This window comes from Heterocephalus glaber, unplaced genomic scaffold, assembly GCF_053883595.1.
Source record: "Heterocephalus glaber isolate CG9 unplaced genomic scaffold, H.glaber_assembly_v1.0 deba00001097, whole genome shotgun sequence".
In the NCBI taxonomy this organism is placed as follows: Eukaryota; Metazoa; Chordata; class Mammalia; order Rodentia; family Bathyergidae; genus Heterocephalus; species Heterocephalus glaber.
In genome coordinates this window covers 4578253-4596470 of record NW_028258191.1, presented here as the reverse complement: position 1 = coordinate 4596470, position 18218 = coordinate 4578253, and the positions used below count along the sequence as shown (strand labels likewise).

The following is an 18218-nucleotide window of genomic DNA, read 5'->3' as shown; positions in this document are numbered from 1 at the left end:
CATGTTCTAAGGAAATACACACTGAAATGTAGTATTTATTTAGAGGTAAATTGGCACATTGCTCCAATTTACTCTCAGAGATTTCAGAGAGAGATAGATGAGCAAAAGCAAGTGGGGCAAAATGTAAACACTGAGGAATCTGCATAAAGGGTTAATGAGGTTTTCATCCTATTCTGGAAACTTTCCTATAAGTTTAATTTTATACCAAGATAGAAAACTGTTACACTTTTTTTTGAACTTAAATATGTGCACGGAGAATCAGCCCATTTCAGTATAATGGGCCAAATTGTTTCAGGTACTGTATATAATAAAAGAACAAGTATATTAGAAGGCCAAAATTTAAAATTTATCCCTTTTTGTTCCTGTTAGTAAACTTATGAAGCAACATTATAATAGTGTCTAGTATTCTCCTTCCCCTAAGAATTATTTTACAGTGTATTTGTGAGCCATGTTAAATTTACCATATGAATTCAGTATATTAATATTTTAAGAGAATGCACTTAGAGAATGTACTTTAGACAACTATCCAAAAACCACATAAAACTACCTCTCTTGGCTTCTCAAGCTCCACCCCACCTACCACACAATTACTCATTCTTAGTCCCCAACTTTACTTAATTGACTTAAGCGTAAGAGAATATTTTTCCTCTCCTCCTAAACATTGTCACCACTTTATAAAGGTGATAAATCTATGACCTAATAAATGTATTAAATTGAAAAACGTGGAGTTTTTTGTTTTGTTTTATTTTGTTGTACCGGGAATTGAACTCGGGGCCTTGTGCTTCCCAGGCAGGCACTGTACCACTGAGCTACATCCCTGGCCCAAAATCATGGTTTTTAAAGGAACTTATTAGTACAAGAAATTGCCTGGTTCTGGTACTTGTTTTGTGTCATAAATTACCATAATATGTATTTATTTTTAAAATGAGTTATTTTAAAAGTTCTATTTTAAATGTTCTAGTATATCACAGTTTTATATTAATTATATAATATATATTTACACCATGTTTTACTTCTCTTACCTTTCTCACAGGAAAAATTCTGTCTTGTTTGTCCTTATAAGCTCTCTAGTCTTTATTCCCTGATGTGGTATCATACTTTTCTCTTGCTTGCTTTGACAATGAGAATTGGTAAGCCAAAGTAAAATCCAGAGGGCTAAATTGTACTATAATTTAATTCTTCAGGATATTTACCATTTAATAGAGAATAAGGAGAAAAAGACATCACTATAATTCAGATATGTCATAATTTTTAAATATAAATCTAAACCAAAAGCAAAAGCATAGGTAAAAGGAATAAACTAAGAACCAAGTATTGGGAATATATTGGTGTATCTAAAGCAGGCTTTCAAAAGTATTTGAAGCTTCTGTGTAAGTGATCTATCATTACCCTTTTTTTTCCTTTTGTACTAATGATTGAACCCAGGGCCTTGTGCATGGTAGACAAGCATTCTGTCACTTAGCTACATACCCATCCTTTTTATGTTTTGAGATAGGGTTTGCCCAAGCTGGCCTGGAACTCATAATCCTCCCTGCCTCCCTCAGCCTCCCACATTGCTGAGGTTACAGGCATATGTCACCACAGCCAGCATACTGTTTTTAATGTTATGGATTCTAAGAGAGATAAAAGATTGTTTTAGAAACAATGGAAAATTTAATATTTTTCCCATGGAAAATGTAATTGTTTTTTAAGGAAAAGTAAGTATATAAGCATTTCAGAAAACGAATTGTTTTTGTTTTCTGCTGTATCTTAGCTCTGTAAAATTCCACCAAGAATGTTATAGTCTATGTTCAAAATGTATTGAGTAAAACCTGCTAATGATGTCCTTGCCCTTTTAATGACTATTTATATAATTTCTATGAGAAAGTGGACATATGTCATCACAAAAAACTATTTTACAGAATTAAATCTTGGAGCTTTTATTTACAATAGAAAGGATTCCACATCAGTATTGACCTACTTTTGTTTTCCTCACTAATATTTTTTTAGCAAGACAATAGCTGTATCACACCAGAATATGAAGCCTGAATTTTACTGTGACATATTTAAAAAAGATAAATTCATTCTTTCTGTGTTTCAGTAATCTTAGTATGAGATTACACCATATCAACAACCAGCAGATGGAGAAAAAGAACACTTTAGGAAGTTAGGCTATTATGTGCTAGATTAATTCCAGAAATTCAAGATTTTCAAGAGTTTGCTAATGCTTCCCTAAACTGTGTGATCTTTACATTAAGAAATTATAACTTAGAGTGGGAAAGAGGGGCACAGAATTTCAAGTTGAGGTCTGCTTATTACATCAGATGGCTTTATTATCTTCTCAAATTTAATATGAGAGCCATTTTTGGTTCTCTGAACTCCTACCTTGTAGGGATTTTTTTAAATAGCTTTATTGGGAATAGTAAAGTGACTTTTTTCTCTTTAGTAGTATGAGTCAGATCTAGTAACTAGCCTATAATGCATCAACATATCCCTGGGTATTGGTTCATTGAAATTCCCATTGAAAAGCTGCTTTGACAGGTACATTCATTCCACTTAATTCCCATACATATGTGCCAGGTGCAGTAGTTGATCAAAAGTTACAGACACAGAAGATACAGTCCTCATTCTCAAGTTGTTTAAGACAAGCAAGCTAAACCATGACAATGCAGTGTAATATGATAAGGTAAGCATAATTTATTGAATATCTATGGTATGCTAAATCTTAAATAATATACTCATTGAATACTTAAAATAATATTTTTTCTTGAGAAAATGTTTGCTTTATTTCTTTCAATTGTTGGGCTCTTTATGGTGAACTGGTACACACCAATTTAAGCCACACAATTCACACATGTTGTTTGACTTTTCGAGGAACTCAGGAGAAAATATGGATTTTTAATGAAAATCCATCTTCTTCTACTAAAAACACAATTCCAGTTAATGGTCTACTAATTAATGATTGTTGGATCATTAGCTTCATTCTCATATGTAAAGGAAAATAAATCAAAATGATGAGCTCTTGCCAGTATGAAAAGGTCTATGATTCATTGTTTCCAAAGGGTAATAGTGGTAAATTTGGGGAAAAAAAGTCTTGAACAGAATGAAAATTTCTAGTATAAAATAAAAACGAAAGATCTGAAAGTATACAATTATTATGAAAGATAAGAAATTGAGAAAGATTGGCTTAAAAAACTTGAGTTTAGGAAAGGTGAGTGAGTTCAAGACATTTGAAGAATTTGATAAGTTTTTTTTATTAAATTCTTTTATTGGTACATTGCAGGTATACAACACAATTACATTTCTTATTGGGAATTGTACCTTTACATAATGCATCTTGGTTCTTATTTTTTCCCCATTCCTAGCCCTCCCTTCATGCCCTCCACCCTTCCCTATTTACAAACACTTTATTTCCATTTTTTCCATTTCTCAGCATTTTTCCTTTCCCTTCTTTCCTTTCCCCTGCCCCTCCCACTACCCCTACCCCTTTGGACTTTTTCTTCCTATTTTACATTATCAAGTATTCATTCTAATCATTGGTACATTTTAGGTATACAATATAATGACATTCATCATTGGAAATTTGCACCTATACATAATCTCTCTTGGTTCTTATTTTTCACCCTTGCCCAGCCCTCCCTTCAACCCCTCCATTCCTCCCTATTTACAAAGATTTTGTTCCTATTTTTCCATTTTCTCATATTAATCCCATTCCCTTCTATCCTTTCCTCTAGCCCTCCCACTTCCTTCCCCTTTGCCCCTTTTCTTCCTATTTCACATTACCTATTATACATTAGTCCTTATTTACACTTTCAGTTTCTCACAGCAGGGAAACTATTCTGTATTTATATATGTGTGTCCTATTTACTTCACTTAAGAGTATCACCTCAGTGTGCATCCATTTAGCTATAAATGTCTCTAATTTCTCATTTTTTATGGCTGAGTAGTACTCCATTTTATTAAAAAATCACATTTTCTTTATCCAGTCTCCAGTTGATGGCCATTTGGGCTGTTTCCAAGTTTTAGCTATCACAAACTGTGCTGCTGTGAACATGGGTGCACATATATCACTGTGGTATGATTCTTTTAATTCTTTGGGGAAGATCCCCAGCAGTGGAATAGCAGGGTCAAATGGGACTTCCAGTCCTAGTTCTTTGAGGTATCTCCATACTGGTTTCCACAGTGCTTGCACCGGTCTACACTCCTACCAGCAGTGGAGCAGGGTTCCTCTTTCCCCACAGCCCTGCCAACATTTGTTATTGGTTGATTTCATGATAGCAGCCATTCTTTCTGGAGTGAAGTGGAATCTCAGCGTTGTTTTCATTTGCATCTCTCGAATGACCAGTGAAGTTCAACATTTTTTCATGTATTTATTTTCTATTTCTACTTCTTTGTCTGAGAAATGTCTGTTCATTTCAGATGCCCATTTTTGGATTGGGTCTTTAAATTTGGGAGGTCTGATCTTTTTAAGTTCTTTATAGATTCGAGATAGTAGACCTTTGTCTGAGGAAGAGCAGGTGAAGATTTTATCCCACATTGTGGGTTGTCTCTTCACATTGTTGGTGGTTTCTCTTGCTGTGCAGAAGCCTTTTAATAAGAAGAGATCCCATTTGTTGATTGTTTGTGCTAGTTCACGGGCAACTGAGGTTTTGTTCATAAAATCTTTTCCTACACCGCTGTCTTCAAGGGTTCTACCTAACCTCTGTTCCAACTGGTTCAGAGTTTCTATTTTAATATTTAGATCTTTAAGCCATTTTGATTTTAGTTTAGTGCACGGTGAGAGATATAGGTCTAGTTTTAATCTTTGGCAAGTTGAAAGCCACTTTTTCCAGCACCATTTATTAAAGAGGCTATCTTTCCTCCAGTGAGGGTGTTTGGCTCCTTTATCGAAGATGAGATGGCTGAATGTGTCTGGCGTTGTTTCTGCACCTTCTAATCTGTTCCACTGGTCCTCAGGTCTGTTTCTTTGCCAGCACCATGCTGTTTTTATCACAGTAGCTTTGTAGTAGAGTTGCAGGTTGGGGATTGTGATACCCCCTGCCATGTCTCTGTTACCTAGAATTGCTTTTGCTATTCTGAGTCTCTTCTTGTTCCAAATGAATTTTTGGATTGTCTTCTCAAGGTCCATGAAGTACGCTGCTGGGATCTCAATTGGAATTGCATTGAATCTATATAGCAGTTTTGGAAGTATGGCCATTTTCACTATATTAATCCTTCCTACCCAGGAGCAGGGGATGTCTGTCCATTTTCTGATATCATCTTCAATCTCTCTTTTCAGAGTGCCATAGTTTTCAGAGAAGAAGATTGGATTAAAAAACTTGAGTTTAGGAAAGGTGAGTTCAAGACATTTGAAGAATTTGATAGTTAAGTTTTAAAAAGACAGTCACTTGAAGTTGGAACGTTGGGCAGTCATTATTACTTTCTGCAAGTATTCTTCTGAGTTTTTTTTTTTAAGCAACTCTGCTAGTGGGGAACTAAGGGAAAAGTAATTTTATTTTTAAACAATTGTAAATAGCCTTCTGTACTGTAAGAAAGCCTTGCATCTTTTCTTTGAGTTACATGCTGGAATAAACACATAGTTTAGCTATATGTAGTCCTAGTCTTTACCTAATTTTTAAAAGAATTATGTGTTGATATGGCTACAAAATTGAATTTTAACTTTGGTAAGAAGAGACTTTAGTGAAAAATGAAAAGTCAGATGAAGGAAAAGAGACAGAGGGGAGGGGAAGGGAATAAAAAAAGAAATAAGATTTGTTATATATATGACCAGGTCTCCACAAGGAATGTAATCGTGTATTACAAACATACCAATAAAATACATTTTTAAAATGAAATCATTTAAAATACCACAAGAAAGCGAGGCCTTTTAAAAAATAGGCTTCAATATTCAAAGTTTTCAGAGAAGAGAGAGAATATCTTTGGTAAGATGTTATTTATTTTTATTTTATTTTCACTCATGATTTTGGTAGATTCCAGCCATTTCAGGGTATAATAGTGCTTATTTGGTGATAACATCGCATCACAGTTAGAAGTAAATATTTAGTCACCACATAATAACCTTACACAGTAATAATCTTTGTTCATTTTGATGTGTTATGGGAATAAACCAGAAATGTTCTGTATTTACTGTTGAAAAGATGAGCTTTATAAATATCACATCTACTGTCATTTATCATACATTATAAATACTATATTTCCAATAATAGACCATAAAACTTTCTAGATCATACTACGTTAGAATATGTAGAATTTCTAAAAATTCTACACTAATAAGATAGATGTGTCATAAATATGGATGATGGTTTAAATTAAAAAATGGACAATTTTCTGTCTACGTATGTTGTGGTTTATATCTAAAGTGTCTCCAAAAAGTCTCTTGTAGCCAGGCAGGGTGATGCACACCTGTAATTCCAACACTTGGGAGGCTGAGGCAGGAAGATTGCCACAAGTTCAAGGCCAGCCTGGGCTACATAGGGAAACCCTGTCTCACAGAACAAATGAAAAATCTCTTGTGTCAGAAGTGGGGCTTTTGGAAAGTGATTGGATTGTAGGGGCGCTGTTTTCATCAGAGAATCAATCCATTAATGAGTTCATGTACTGTTAAAAGGTGGGGCCTGGTTGGAGATACACCACTGAGGGTGAAGGCTGGAAGGGTGTATTCTTGTCCCCAGCTCTTCTCCTTCCCCTTTTTTCCTCCTTTCTGGTTTCTATAAGGTGTGAAGCCCTCCGTCATGCCCTGCTTCAATGCCATTTCAGCCTTTGATCCAGAATACAATGAATTAAACTCATTAAAATCATGAACCAAAATAAACCTTTCTCTCCTCCTTTAAGTTGTGGTGTTGTGTATTACATCTCAGCAATGGAAAAGTGACTAATACAGAAAACTGGTACCAGCAGTGGAGTTGCAGTGACTATACCTGACCATGTAGTTCAGAAGCCTTTGGAATTGGTTTGCAGAAGGATTTTGAAAAGGTTTGTGGATGCAGCCTACAGAAGCCCTAGCATGCTTTAGGCAGAGCTTAATGGGCAGTTGTAATCAGGGTTCAGAAGACTGGAGTGCTGATAAGAATGTGAGAATAAATAATTTCTCATAAGTTTCAGTTGAGAACAAAGGCTCATGGAAACTGGACTGGAACTCATGCGTGTTACATTCTGACAGTGAACCTGTCTATATTTTAGGCATGTCCTAAAACTTTATATGAGGATGAATTTAAAGGTGGTAGACTGTCTTAGTTACTTTTGTCTTTCCTGGGACAAAATACCCAATACTCACAACTTAAAGAAGGAGAGGTTTATTTTGGCTCACAGTTTGTAGAGGTTTTAGTCTATAGCAGCTGGCTCCAAGGCAGAATGGCATGGTAAGAGAGCCTTGACAGAGGAAAGTGGTGCACCTCAGGGCACCCAAGAGGCAGAGAGGTCAAAGAAGGAGCCAGGAAGAGAGATATGCCCTTCCCAGTCACACCCACCCACAGTGACCAGCTTCTTCTGACTATACTTGCCTCACAGCAAGTCAGCTATACTGTTCCCATAATCCAGTCACCTTTCAAAACCCACACCTTTGAGCTTGTGAAATTTTGGGGGAAGCGTCCCATTATGAACCACCACAACACAAGTTAATTAATGCAACACAGTAAGTTTCAAGACAATTCAACATTCATGATGTAATGAGGTTATTGTTATCTGCTTTTAGCCACACCTATAGTTAAAATCAGGAGCAAAAAGCAGAGTCAAAAGATGTGAAAATTTTGCTTCTCTGTCTGAAAGGATGCCCTTGTAAAGTTGAGGCCAAGAACAACATGGTTGCTGAAAAATTAGCATTAAAAAGAAACCAAGTACTTTACATCAGGATAATAGGAAGGATGCCTTGAGGGCATCTCAATAACTCCATGCATTTTTGGCTCAGCGGTGTAAAAGAGTAAACTACTTTGAAAAACTTTCCTTTCAGAAGAGAGCCCAAGGATACCTTGCTTTTTCAAGACTACCCAGGGAAGTACTTCCCCAACCATCCAGGCATTAAGAGACCACTCCAGCCATGCATCAAAGGGGCCAGACTACTGCTCAAACTGTTGGCAAACCTTAGCATCATCCATATGATGCTGGTTTTTCAGGCATATGGAATGCAAGAGTACACTTGCAGCTTACAACTTTTATGGTTCAACAAGGCTGGAAAGCCATGGTACCAGCTATAGAGGGACAGCAAGAGTCTAAATTTCTTAGCTCAAATAGTCCTTCAAAACCACAGAGGTTTGGATCTTATGACCAAAACTGAAGGATCTTACACACTGAAAAATGAATCTTGTCTTTGGATAAATAATTCACATAGGTGGAGGAAGACATTAAAACTGTAAAATATATATATCACACTTATACGTAACCACCATGAGCAGGCAGCCCCAGGACCTAGCTGGTTACAATTCCTATTCCAGTCCCTTAAGAACTATGGCTGGACTTGGCTCCTTCCTTTAATCATCCCAATCTGTCTTTTCATTCTGGTTTTTATGTTTTGAGCATGTATTCTTAATCTCTTATTAAATTTGTCTCTTCTTGCCTAGAGCTCTGTCACACTGTAAATGCTAATGTAGTAGCTCCAATGATAAATGTGTTAGATTCATTTTACCAGGGACCACTAGACCAACCATCTGAAAAGAGTCCAAACTGCTGAACCCGAACATGACTTCTATCAAGGACCCCTTAGATTAGCTCTTTGGAGAAAAATCCCTGACTACTGGGATCTACACTGACTCCTTATCACTTCTCGGCCTTTTGGCTAAGATCAAGTGTACACTGACTCCTTTTAGCAAGAAGTAGCTAGATTTAGGATTCACCCCCTTCTCCCCTAATAGGAGTTAGAGATACTTCTTCAGAGGAGGAAATTGTAAAAGACAGTTTAGTTAGTGTATAAATAGGTAGCTAGCTTGGGAAGGGCCTATGATAAAATTGAGTGATCAGCCCCATTGATGAGAATTACAGTAAGAATAGGTAATAAGCTAGGACTCTGGACCAAGAGTGAACTTCTTACTAAGTAAGCTCCTGAGATTTGAGGAATTTATAATGGAGAATATCTAGTTTTTCTTTAATACCCCAGTTTCCATTAAACCCTACATGCCGATTGACTAAGTTAGAAAGCCTGAGTTCCAATTGGTCATTTGAAATCCACAGAAATGCCTGTGATAGGTGGCCACTGAACAATTGAGGAACTCCTGTGCTCCACTTATCATAAAAAGTTCTGGATTGAGGGACCCACATGGTGGCCTCCTAGGACCCCACCCCCCAGAAATCCAGGAGCTAATTTTCTTCTCCTAACCTCTGGAAGTAAGGGAGGGAGGGAGAGAGGGAGGGAGGGAGGGAGAGAGGGAGGGAGGGAGGGAGAGAGGGAGGGAGGGAGGGATGAAAGCAGGCAAGCCAGAAAAAAGAAAAAAAAAGGAGAGTGAAAGAAAACAGTTACAAGATCATGGGGACTTCTACCTAGATTTCAGAAGACCTGGGAGGCTAGTCAAAAATGTTTGACAGGGTCACACTCCCTGCCAGAAGCCCCTGGGAGGGTCATGCTTGACATTGTGATAATGAAGCAGAAGCAGTGGAATCCCTAGGAAACTGGAGCTGCCAGAATTGTGGAACATCTGCTGAGGAAAACCATAGTGAGAAGAGCCAGCCTATCAGAGGCCATGTGGCCTGCAACCAGCAAGGCCATAGGGGCAGGATTACCCAAGCCCTTCGGAGTTCATATCTCACCACAGCCTGCCCTGGGTACTGGACATGGAAGTACAGAATTTAGTATTTACATTGGTGGGTTTTGGTCTTGCTTTCGTCCAATTCCTTTCTAGCCCCTACTCCTCCTTTTTGGATAGGAATGTTTACTCTATGTTATTGTATGTTGGAAGTATTAAACTTTCTTTTTGATCCTTATAAGGGCTCATAGCTAAGAGTTTGCCTTGAGTTTCCGAGTAAACTTTGGATTTAGACTTTTCAACTATGCTGGAACTGTCAAGACCTTGGCAACTTTTAGAAATGGACTAAATGCATTTTGCATAATGAGATGGACATAATCATTATGAAAACCAAAGGCAGAATAATAAGTTTTGGATCTAAAGTGTCCCCCAGAAGTCTTGTGTGTAATAGGTGGGGCTTTCAGAAGGTGTCTGGATAATGGGAATGCAATACTCATCAGGGGATTAATTCATTCATGAGTCCATAGCTGAATGTGCTATTAAAAGATGATACTGGTTGGGGATAGTTCCCTAGAGTTGTGACCTGGAAGGTACATTGTCTCTTATTCCTCCTTATTTCCTCTCTCTCCACTTCCTAACTGCCATGAGGTGAACAGCTTTCCTTTGCCATGCTGTCTTCCATGCCATTTCTGCCTTGGACCCAGCCAACAGTAGACTGAACACATTACCCCTTCAGCCAAATAACCCTCTCCTCCTTTAAGTTGTGCATATCATGTATTATGTCCCAGCTACAGAAAGGTAACTACTACAATATACAAATCACCTTTTTTTGAGACTACATTTATTAGAAGAATGTCATTGAAAACACAAACCAAATAAACTATGCTCTCATCATCAAGTAACTATAATTTTTAATGTTTACTAATTAGAATTATTCATAATACTTAATTGACTCTGTAACCCTTCCTGTAAACACTGATTTTGTTCAGTGCATTCCTTTTATCTGATGAATCTAATCTAATTTCATTATCGACATCCTGAAATATGTGATTGGGTTGGAATGATGTACTTGGATGTCAATTTGCCAAACTCTTAGCTTGGAACACTGTATATAGATCCATTTATATGTTTGACTGCATATATTTATGTATATATAGATATACACATGAACATAGATAAGCCAATGTATTTTTTTTTACTATAGAGACAGGGTAGAATAATTCTGAATGTATGTCAATGTTTAATAATTCTCAGTCATTTAATCTGTTAGAATTAAAAGACCCTTTTACAATTCTAAACAGTATGAAACTGAGACTAAGTTCTGTTTTTCTGTTTATGAGTCTCTATGGTATCTGTTTTTGTTTTCTAGACTTTGATGTTTTAGAGTGTTTTGCTTGTTTCTTTGTATGTTTTGGGGTTCCCCCCCCATTAGTAACTTCCATAAATGATAGTTAACAAGTGCTGATTGAGCACTAAGTACAGCATAAAGTCTGAAGTAATGATTAAAGAGAAGAAAATTAAGGCCCTCCTCCTTGTAGGTCTACCATTTAATTGTTTTCCCACAGAAGGAGAGCCTGAAGGTTATTCATCTCCTCCCTTACCAGAAGTTAAGGGAGGATAAAGTACCTCCTCTCAGGACTCTGGAAGACTGAGGAAGATGATCTCTCAGGCAGATGTACAAATTAGTACAACAGATACAAAACGATGATAGTACAAATTATACTATCCCCTTCAGCCAGCACATGCCAGTAGTCTCAGCTGGTCCAGAGGCTGAGGCAAGATCACTTGAGCTTATAAATTCAAGACTAGCCTGGGCAACGTTGCAAGCCCCTATCTCTAAACAAATGAACATGCTGTCCTTTTGGATTGTCATGTTTAGGGTTCTTTCTGTGTACATACATATGACAAAACTTTTATTTTAGAATATTTTGTTTGTACTCTCATGTGTGCTTTTTCCTCAACATCAGAAGTCAGTAAGTTTATAGTCAATAACTTGTCCAATGTAGTACTATTTTTAATTCCTTTGACTTCCTAACTCACGTTATTTAAGGCCTGCTGTATATAAATGTTATGTAAAGTCTTCTTTCTGAATGCTACAACTTTGAATTTCTCTTATTGTAAAATCCTTTTCAGAATATGGTACTTGTTATTACTGTAAGCACATACATCACAGCCCTACTGCTAATTCTTCAGTAATTTTACACAGAAGAGTTTAGAAAAGAAATTTTTACATTTTACATTATTCTCTCAGTCAGTATTCCTTATCATAATCTTCTCTGGGCAGTTGAACAGTAAAAGGTACATGTTGAAAAATATTAATGAAATGGCTAGTATATATCAGCAGGATCATTGTTGGCTCTGAAGTTGCCCCATCAGTAACATTGTACAAGCATATTCCAGGAGCTGCTCTATCAAAAACATTTTCCATTGGAACCCAGCACTACACTCCATTACTCTGAATTCCCCTATCATCCCTAAAGAATCTGATGTCTCTTCTAACAATGCAAGTCCACCAAAAAGAGTTACATCCTCTGAATGTTTACATCCAAATATCACACTCCAGGTTTTGACTACTGGGGCCTGGTGTACTTACACAGCTGAACAATGCCCTGGGAATACTGATATACTGATTTCTGCCTTCGGGGGCTTAGAGTCATGTAGAAAATCATAGTCTTTCTCTGGGAAATTTATCCCTAATTTTGCCTTCAGTAATCATTCAAATTATTTTCTCAGTGTATCACTTGCACCAAATCCTAGCTCTTTTAAGTGACGTCATTCAGCCTTGATCTGAAAGAAACAACCTGGGTAATAAAACATTGTTTCTCAAAAGCTGCACTATTGACATTTTGTAAACTAATAATTCTTTTTTTCTGTGTTATTTATAATCCTGGGCATTGCAGGATGGTTAGCAACTTTACAGACCTCTACCTGCTTGATACCAGTAGTGTACTTTCAGGCACATGCATAATGATAATCAAAGTTGTCTTCAATAGACGGGTTCTAAGGGGGGATTTTAGAGTGATGGTCCTATTCTTTTTCTTGGTCTGATGCTGATTACATGTATGTGTATAGATTTTATAAAAATTCTTTAAACTCTTCAGGTTTGATTTATGCATTTTAACTGTTAATGTCATTTTTAAATCAAATAGATTTATCATGAAAAATTGTATTCAAAAACTGACAAATATTCAATAGGGTACAAAATCAATGACAGTTGAAAACCACTAAAATAATGTCCTTGCTTAGTTGACAATTAAATAAATAAATAGGTTACTACTTTCTCTGTGTTCCCTACAGTCTGACCATTACAACAATTATGTCTTTCCTTACTGCTTCCCCTAAATTCCTTTAATCAAAACATAAGAAATTACATAAATCTAAACATGAGGCTGAAAAATTATCTCTTTTCTAAGACCCCAGAGATTCACTCTGCTTCTGTCAGTGCTTCTCTATTGTTCTCCTTTGCCACTTATGTGCAGTAAAAATAGTTCACATCTTTTTCTTTCTTCAAGGTTATACTTGACAGTAGGAATTTATAGGAAGGAAGAGAGAAGGAAAATCATATTGACTTTGAACAATGTACTTCAAAAATTTGGTGAAATGAATAAGTACATATATTTTTATGGTTATTATGGGAGCAAATAAAACACATTTTGGTCATTGCCATTTTGTCATTACATTAATTTCACTGGAAATTAAGTGAGATTTTCTCCATATATAGAAATAAGATACTATTCGTGTCTAGATGTAGGATTGAACCTGGATACCTTTAAATGACCTTCCTGTATTTCCATCTGTAATTCAGAATATATGCAGAGTAGATAAGCCATGTGAATTGCATTTTTCTTTTAATGTATTTGGCAATATTCATTAATTTATACTTATTTTCACTTTTTAAAAAGTAATATTTTATGTGAGTAAAATAATCTTGTGTTAATCCTTAACTATTCTAAGCAAAGTTAAAATAGTAAAAAAAAAAAAAAGTTTCATATTTGGTTTAATGATAATTTTCAAAGTTGACCTGAATCATATTTCTACTTTTTCACATTAATCTCAAAAATTGCTAACCTCTTTTAAGAGTTTAGAAACATCTTTCCAAAGTTGAAATGTAACATCTCATTTTCTTATTTTTGGCATTTCTTTTACTGCCTAATAAGTTATAGTTTCAGAAGTATAAGAAATGATTAAACTTTATCCTCTTGCTTTCAAGTAGATAAATAATTCAGCTTTTTGTCAAGATAGTTTCAGTTTTTATGTTGTATCATTAATACTTCATCAGTTGTATGCAAGAGAACTTTTTAAAACTAGATATACTCAGAGTTTTTCTATTATTAAAGAAAAAGAGAAGAAATGTATATCTTAGTGTGTTTTTAAAATAAGTCATTAATCTTAATCAATACATTTTTAAAAATCATTTGTTTTGGCTTAGTTTGTCTTAATGTCTCCCAAGTGCCCATTATTCTAAGTAAAATTTACTTAGAAGCTGGTATTATTTTCAAAAAAAGTTTCTAGTATAGTTTAGGTGTATTTTAACAACATATGTAGGAAAAAAATTTATAACTATGTGATTAAGTAATCCTAATCATAGTTATTGGTTTTCCATTGACTCATTAGTTTTTTACTTGTATTAGTACATGTTTGTAGTACATAATGATTACATTTATTGTGGAAAGTTGATACATAGACATAACACATCTTAATTCTTTTTACCTCCCCTTCCCTTCTCCTCCCCACTTCCTTCCGTCTCTTGGTCCTCTTCCCATTTGCAAAAGATCTATCTTTGTTTCCTAGTTATCTCTCTTTTATTTTACTGTTTAATTGATTTGTACTTTGAGTTTCTTATATAAGAGAAACTATGTAATATTTAAGCTTCTGTGTCTGTTTTACCTCACTTAACATTATGATAGCAACGTACATCCATTTTCCTATAAATGACTCACTTATCCTTCTTTATAACATAGAAGTACTCCATTTTACATAAATACCACATTTTCTTTACCATTTATATATTTGTGGACATATAGGAAGATTTAGCTATTATGAGTTCTGCTGTTATAAAGATGAGTATGCATTTATCACTATAATATGATGACTTTAACTCTTTTAGAAACATACTTAGAAGGGTATGAGTGATACCTGATTAAAAAGGAATTTCTACCTTTAGTTTTTTTTAGGAATCTCCATACTGATTTCCAGAGTGGTTATGCTAGTATACATTCCCACCAACAATGGAGAAGGGTTCCTTCCCCTGCACATAGTCTCATCAGCATTTGTTATTATTTGATTTCTTGATGATATACATTCTTTCTGGAGTAGGAAGGAATCTCAGTGTTTTAAAATTTTTCTAATTTTATTTTATTGGTACATTTTAGGTATACAATATAATGACATTCATCATTGGAAATTTGCACCTTTACATAGTCTCTCTTAGTTCTTATTTTTTGCCCTTTCCCTGTCTTCCCTTCAACCCCTCCATCCCTCCCTATTTACAAAGACTTTGTTTCCATTTTTTCATTTTCTCATATTAATTCCATTCCCTTTTCTTTCCCCTACCCTTCCCACTTCCCCTTCCCCTTTGCCCCTTTTCTTTCTATTTCTTATTTCTTTTTTGTATATCCTTTTATTGGTACATTTTAGGTGTACAATATAATGACAATCATCATTGGAGATATGCACCTTTACATACTCTCTTGGTTCTTATTTTTTTCCCCCTTCCCCTGCCCTCCCTTCAACCCCTCCATCCCTCCCTATTTACAAAGACTTTGTTTCCTTTTTTTCATTTTCTCATATTAATTCCATTCCCTTCTTTCCTTTCCCCTACCCCTCCCACCTCCCCTTCCCTTTTGCCCCTTTTCTTCCTATTTCACATTATCTTCCTATTTCACATTACCTTTTAGTCCTTATTTACACTTTCAGTTTCTCACCCTAGAGAAACTATTCGGTATTTACACATGTATGCCCTATTTATTTCACTTAAGACTATTGCTTCAATGTGCATCCATTTAGCTATAAATGCCTCTAATTTCTCATTTTTTATGGCTGAGTAGTACTCCATTTTATAAAAAAACCACCTTTTCTTTATCCAGTCTCCAGTTGATGGGCAATTGGGCTGCTTCCAAGTTTTAGCTATTACAAACTGTGCTGCTGTGAACATGGGTGCACATATATCACTGTGACATGATTCCTTTAATTCTTTGGGGAAGATACCCAGCAGGGGACTAGCTGGGTCAAATAGGACTTCCAGACATAGTTCTTTGAGGTATCTCCATACTGATTTCCACAGTGCTTGCACCAGTCTACACTCTCACCAGCTGTGGAGTAGAGCTCCTCTTTCCCCACAGCCCTGCCAGCATTTGTTATTGGTTGATTTCATGACAGCAGCCATTCTTTCTGGAGTGAGGTGGAATCTCAGTGTTCTTTTCATTTGTATCACTCAAATGACCAGTGATGTTGAACATTATTTCATGTATTTATTTGCTATTTCTACTTCTTTGTCTCAGAAATGTCTGTTCATTTCAGATGCCCATTTTTGGATTGGGTCTTTAAATTTGGGAGGTCTGATTTTTTTAAGCTCTTTATAGATTCTAGATAGGCGAACTTTGAGGAACAGCAGGTGAAAATTTTTTTTGTGGGTTGTCTTTTCACACTGCTGGTGGTTTCTCTTGCTGTGCAGAAGCTTTTTAATAAGAAGAGATCCCACTTGTTGATTGTTTGTGCTAGTTCATGGACAACTGAGGTTTTGTTCATAAAATCTTTTCCTACACCAATGTCTTCAAGAGTTTTACCTAACCTCTATTCCAGCAGATTCAGCGTTTCTGTTTTAATATTTAGATCTTTAATCAATTTTCATTTTAGTTTATAGCATGGTGAAAAATATAGGTCTAGTTTTAATCTTTGGCAAGTTGAAACCCAATTTTTCTGGCACCATTTATTAAAGAGGCTATCTTTCCTCCAGCGAGGGTGTTTGGCTCCTTTGTCAAAGATGAGGTGGCTGAGTGTGTCTGGAGTTGTTTCTGCATCTTCTAATCTGTTCCACTGATCTTCAGGTCTGTTTCTTTGCCGGTACTGTGCTGTTTTTATCACAGTAGCTTTGTAGTATAGTTTCAAGTTGGGGGTTGTGATACCCCCTGCCACGTCTTTGTTGCCTAGAATTGCTCTTGCTATTCGAGGTCTCTTCTTGTTCCAAATGGATTTTTGGATTGTTTTCTCAAGGTCTGTGAAGTATGCTTCTGGGATTTCAATTGGAATTGCATTGAATCTATATAGCAGTTTTGGAAGTACGGCCATTTTCACTACGTTGATCCTTCCTACCCAGGAGCAGGGGATGTCTTTCCATTTTCTGATATTGTCTTTAATCGCTCTTTTCAGAGTGCTGTAGTTTTCAGAGAAGAGGTCTTTGATTTCTTTTGTTAGGCTGATTCCTAGGTATTTCAGTTTTTTGGATGCTATTGTGAAAGGAATTGTTTGCCCTATTTCTGTCTCAGTGAGTCTGTTGGTCATGTAGAAGAAAGCCGTTGATTTTTGTGTGTTGACCTTGTATCCAGCTACTCTACTGAATTTGGTTATTAAGTCTAGAAGACTTTTAGTGGCGTTCTTGTTGTCTTCTACATAGAGTATCATATCATCTGCAAATAATGAAAATTTGACTTCTTTATTTCCCATCTTTATTCCTTTTATTTCTTTGTCTTGTCTAATTGCCGTGGCTAATGTTTCCAAAACTGTATTGAATAGGAGTGATGATAGTGGACATCCTTGTCTTGTTCCTGATTTTAGTGTGAAGGATTTCAGTTTTTGACCATTTAGTATGATACTGGCTGTTGGTTTTTCATAGATGACTTTTATCAGATTTAAGTAGAGACCATCTATTCCAGTGTTTTGTAGGGTTTTTCTCATGAATGTGGGTTGGATTTTGTCAAATGCTTTTTCTGCATCTATTGAAATGATCATATGGTTTTTGTCCTTGGCTCTATTGATATAGTGTATTACATTGACTGATTTGCATATGTTGAAACATCCCTGCACCCCTGGGATGTATCTCACTTGGTCAGGGTGTATGATCTTCTTGATGATCTTCTGCATTCTATTTGCCAGTATCTTATTAAGGATTTTTGCATCTGTGTTCATTAGTGAGATTGGCCTATAGTTCTCCTTTTTGGTTGTTTCCTTCTCTACTATGGAGATCAAAGTCATGCTTGCTTCCAGGAATGAGTTCAGAAGTATTGCTTACTTTTCAATTTCATTGAAGGGTTTAAACAGTAGTGGCAGTAGTTCCTCTCTAAATGTCTTATAGAATTCAGCAGTGAAGCCATCAGGACCCGGGATTTTCATAGTTGGTAAGTTTTTAATGAAGTTTTCAATTTCATTGATTGATATTGGGTTGTTTAGAATTTTTAGGTCTTCTTCGTTCAACTTTGGTAATTCATACATATCTAGAAATCTGTCCATTTCTTCTGTGTTTTCCATCTTATTGGTGTATAGGTTCTGGAAGTAGGTATTGATGATCATCTGAATTTCTGCTGGGTCCATTGTAAATTCACCCTTTTCATTCCTAACTGCGTGGATTTGGGCCTT

General features: G+C 35.9%; 1 protein-coding gene across 33 annotated transcripts in view; it reads left to right on the top strand.

Moving 5' to 3' along the window:
• Mbd5 (methyl-CpG binding domain protein 5) overlaps positions 1 to 18218 on the top strand; it is a 437449-nt gene that overhangs the window by 293140 nt on the left and 126091 nt on the right. For 2 of the 33 annotated variants that reach the window (XM_087210027.1, XM_087210021.1), the window contains 2 exons: positions 2560 to 2665; positions 5258 to 5312. The exons of 30 other annotated variants lie outside the window; for them this stretch is intronic. The gene's annotated coding sequence lies outside the window, so the exon portion shown is untranslated. Of the gene's footprint in view, positions 1 to 2559; positions 2666 to 5243; positions 5313 to 18218 lie in introns of those variants that run through there. One more of the 33 variants, XM_087210013.1, reaches the window with a different exon arrangement.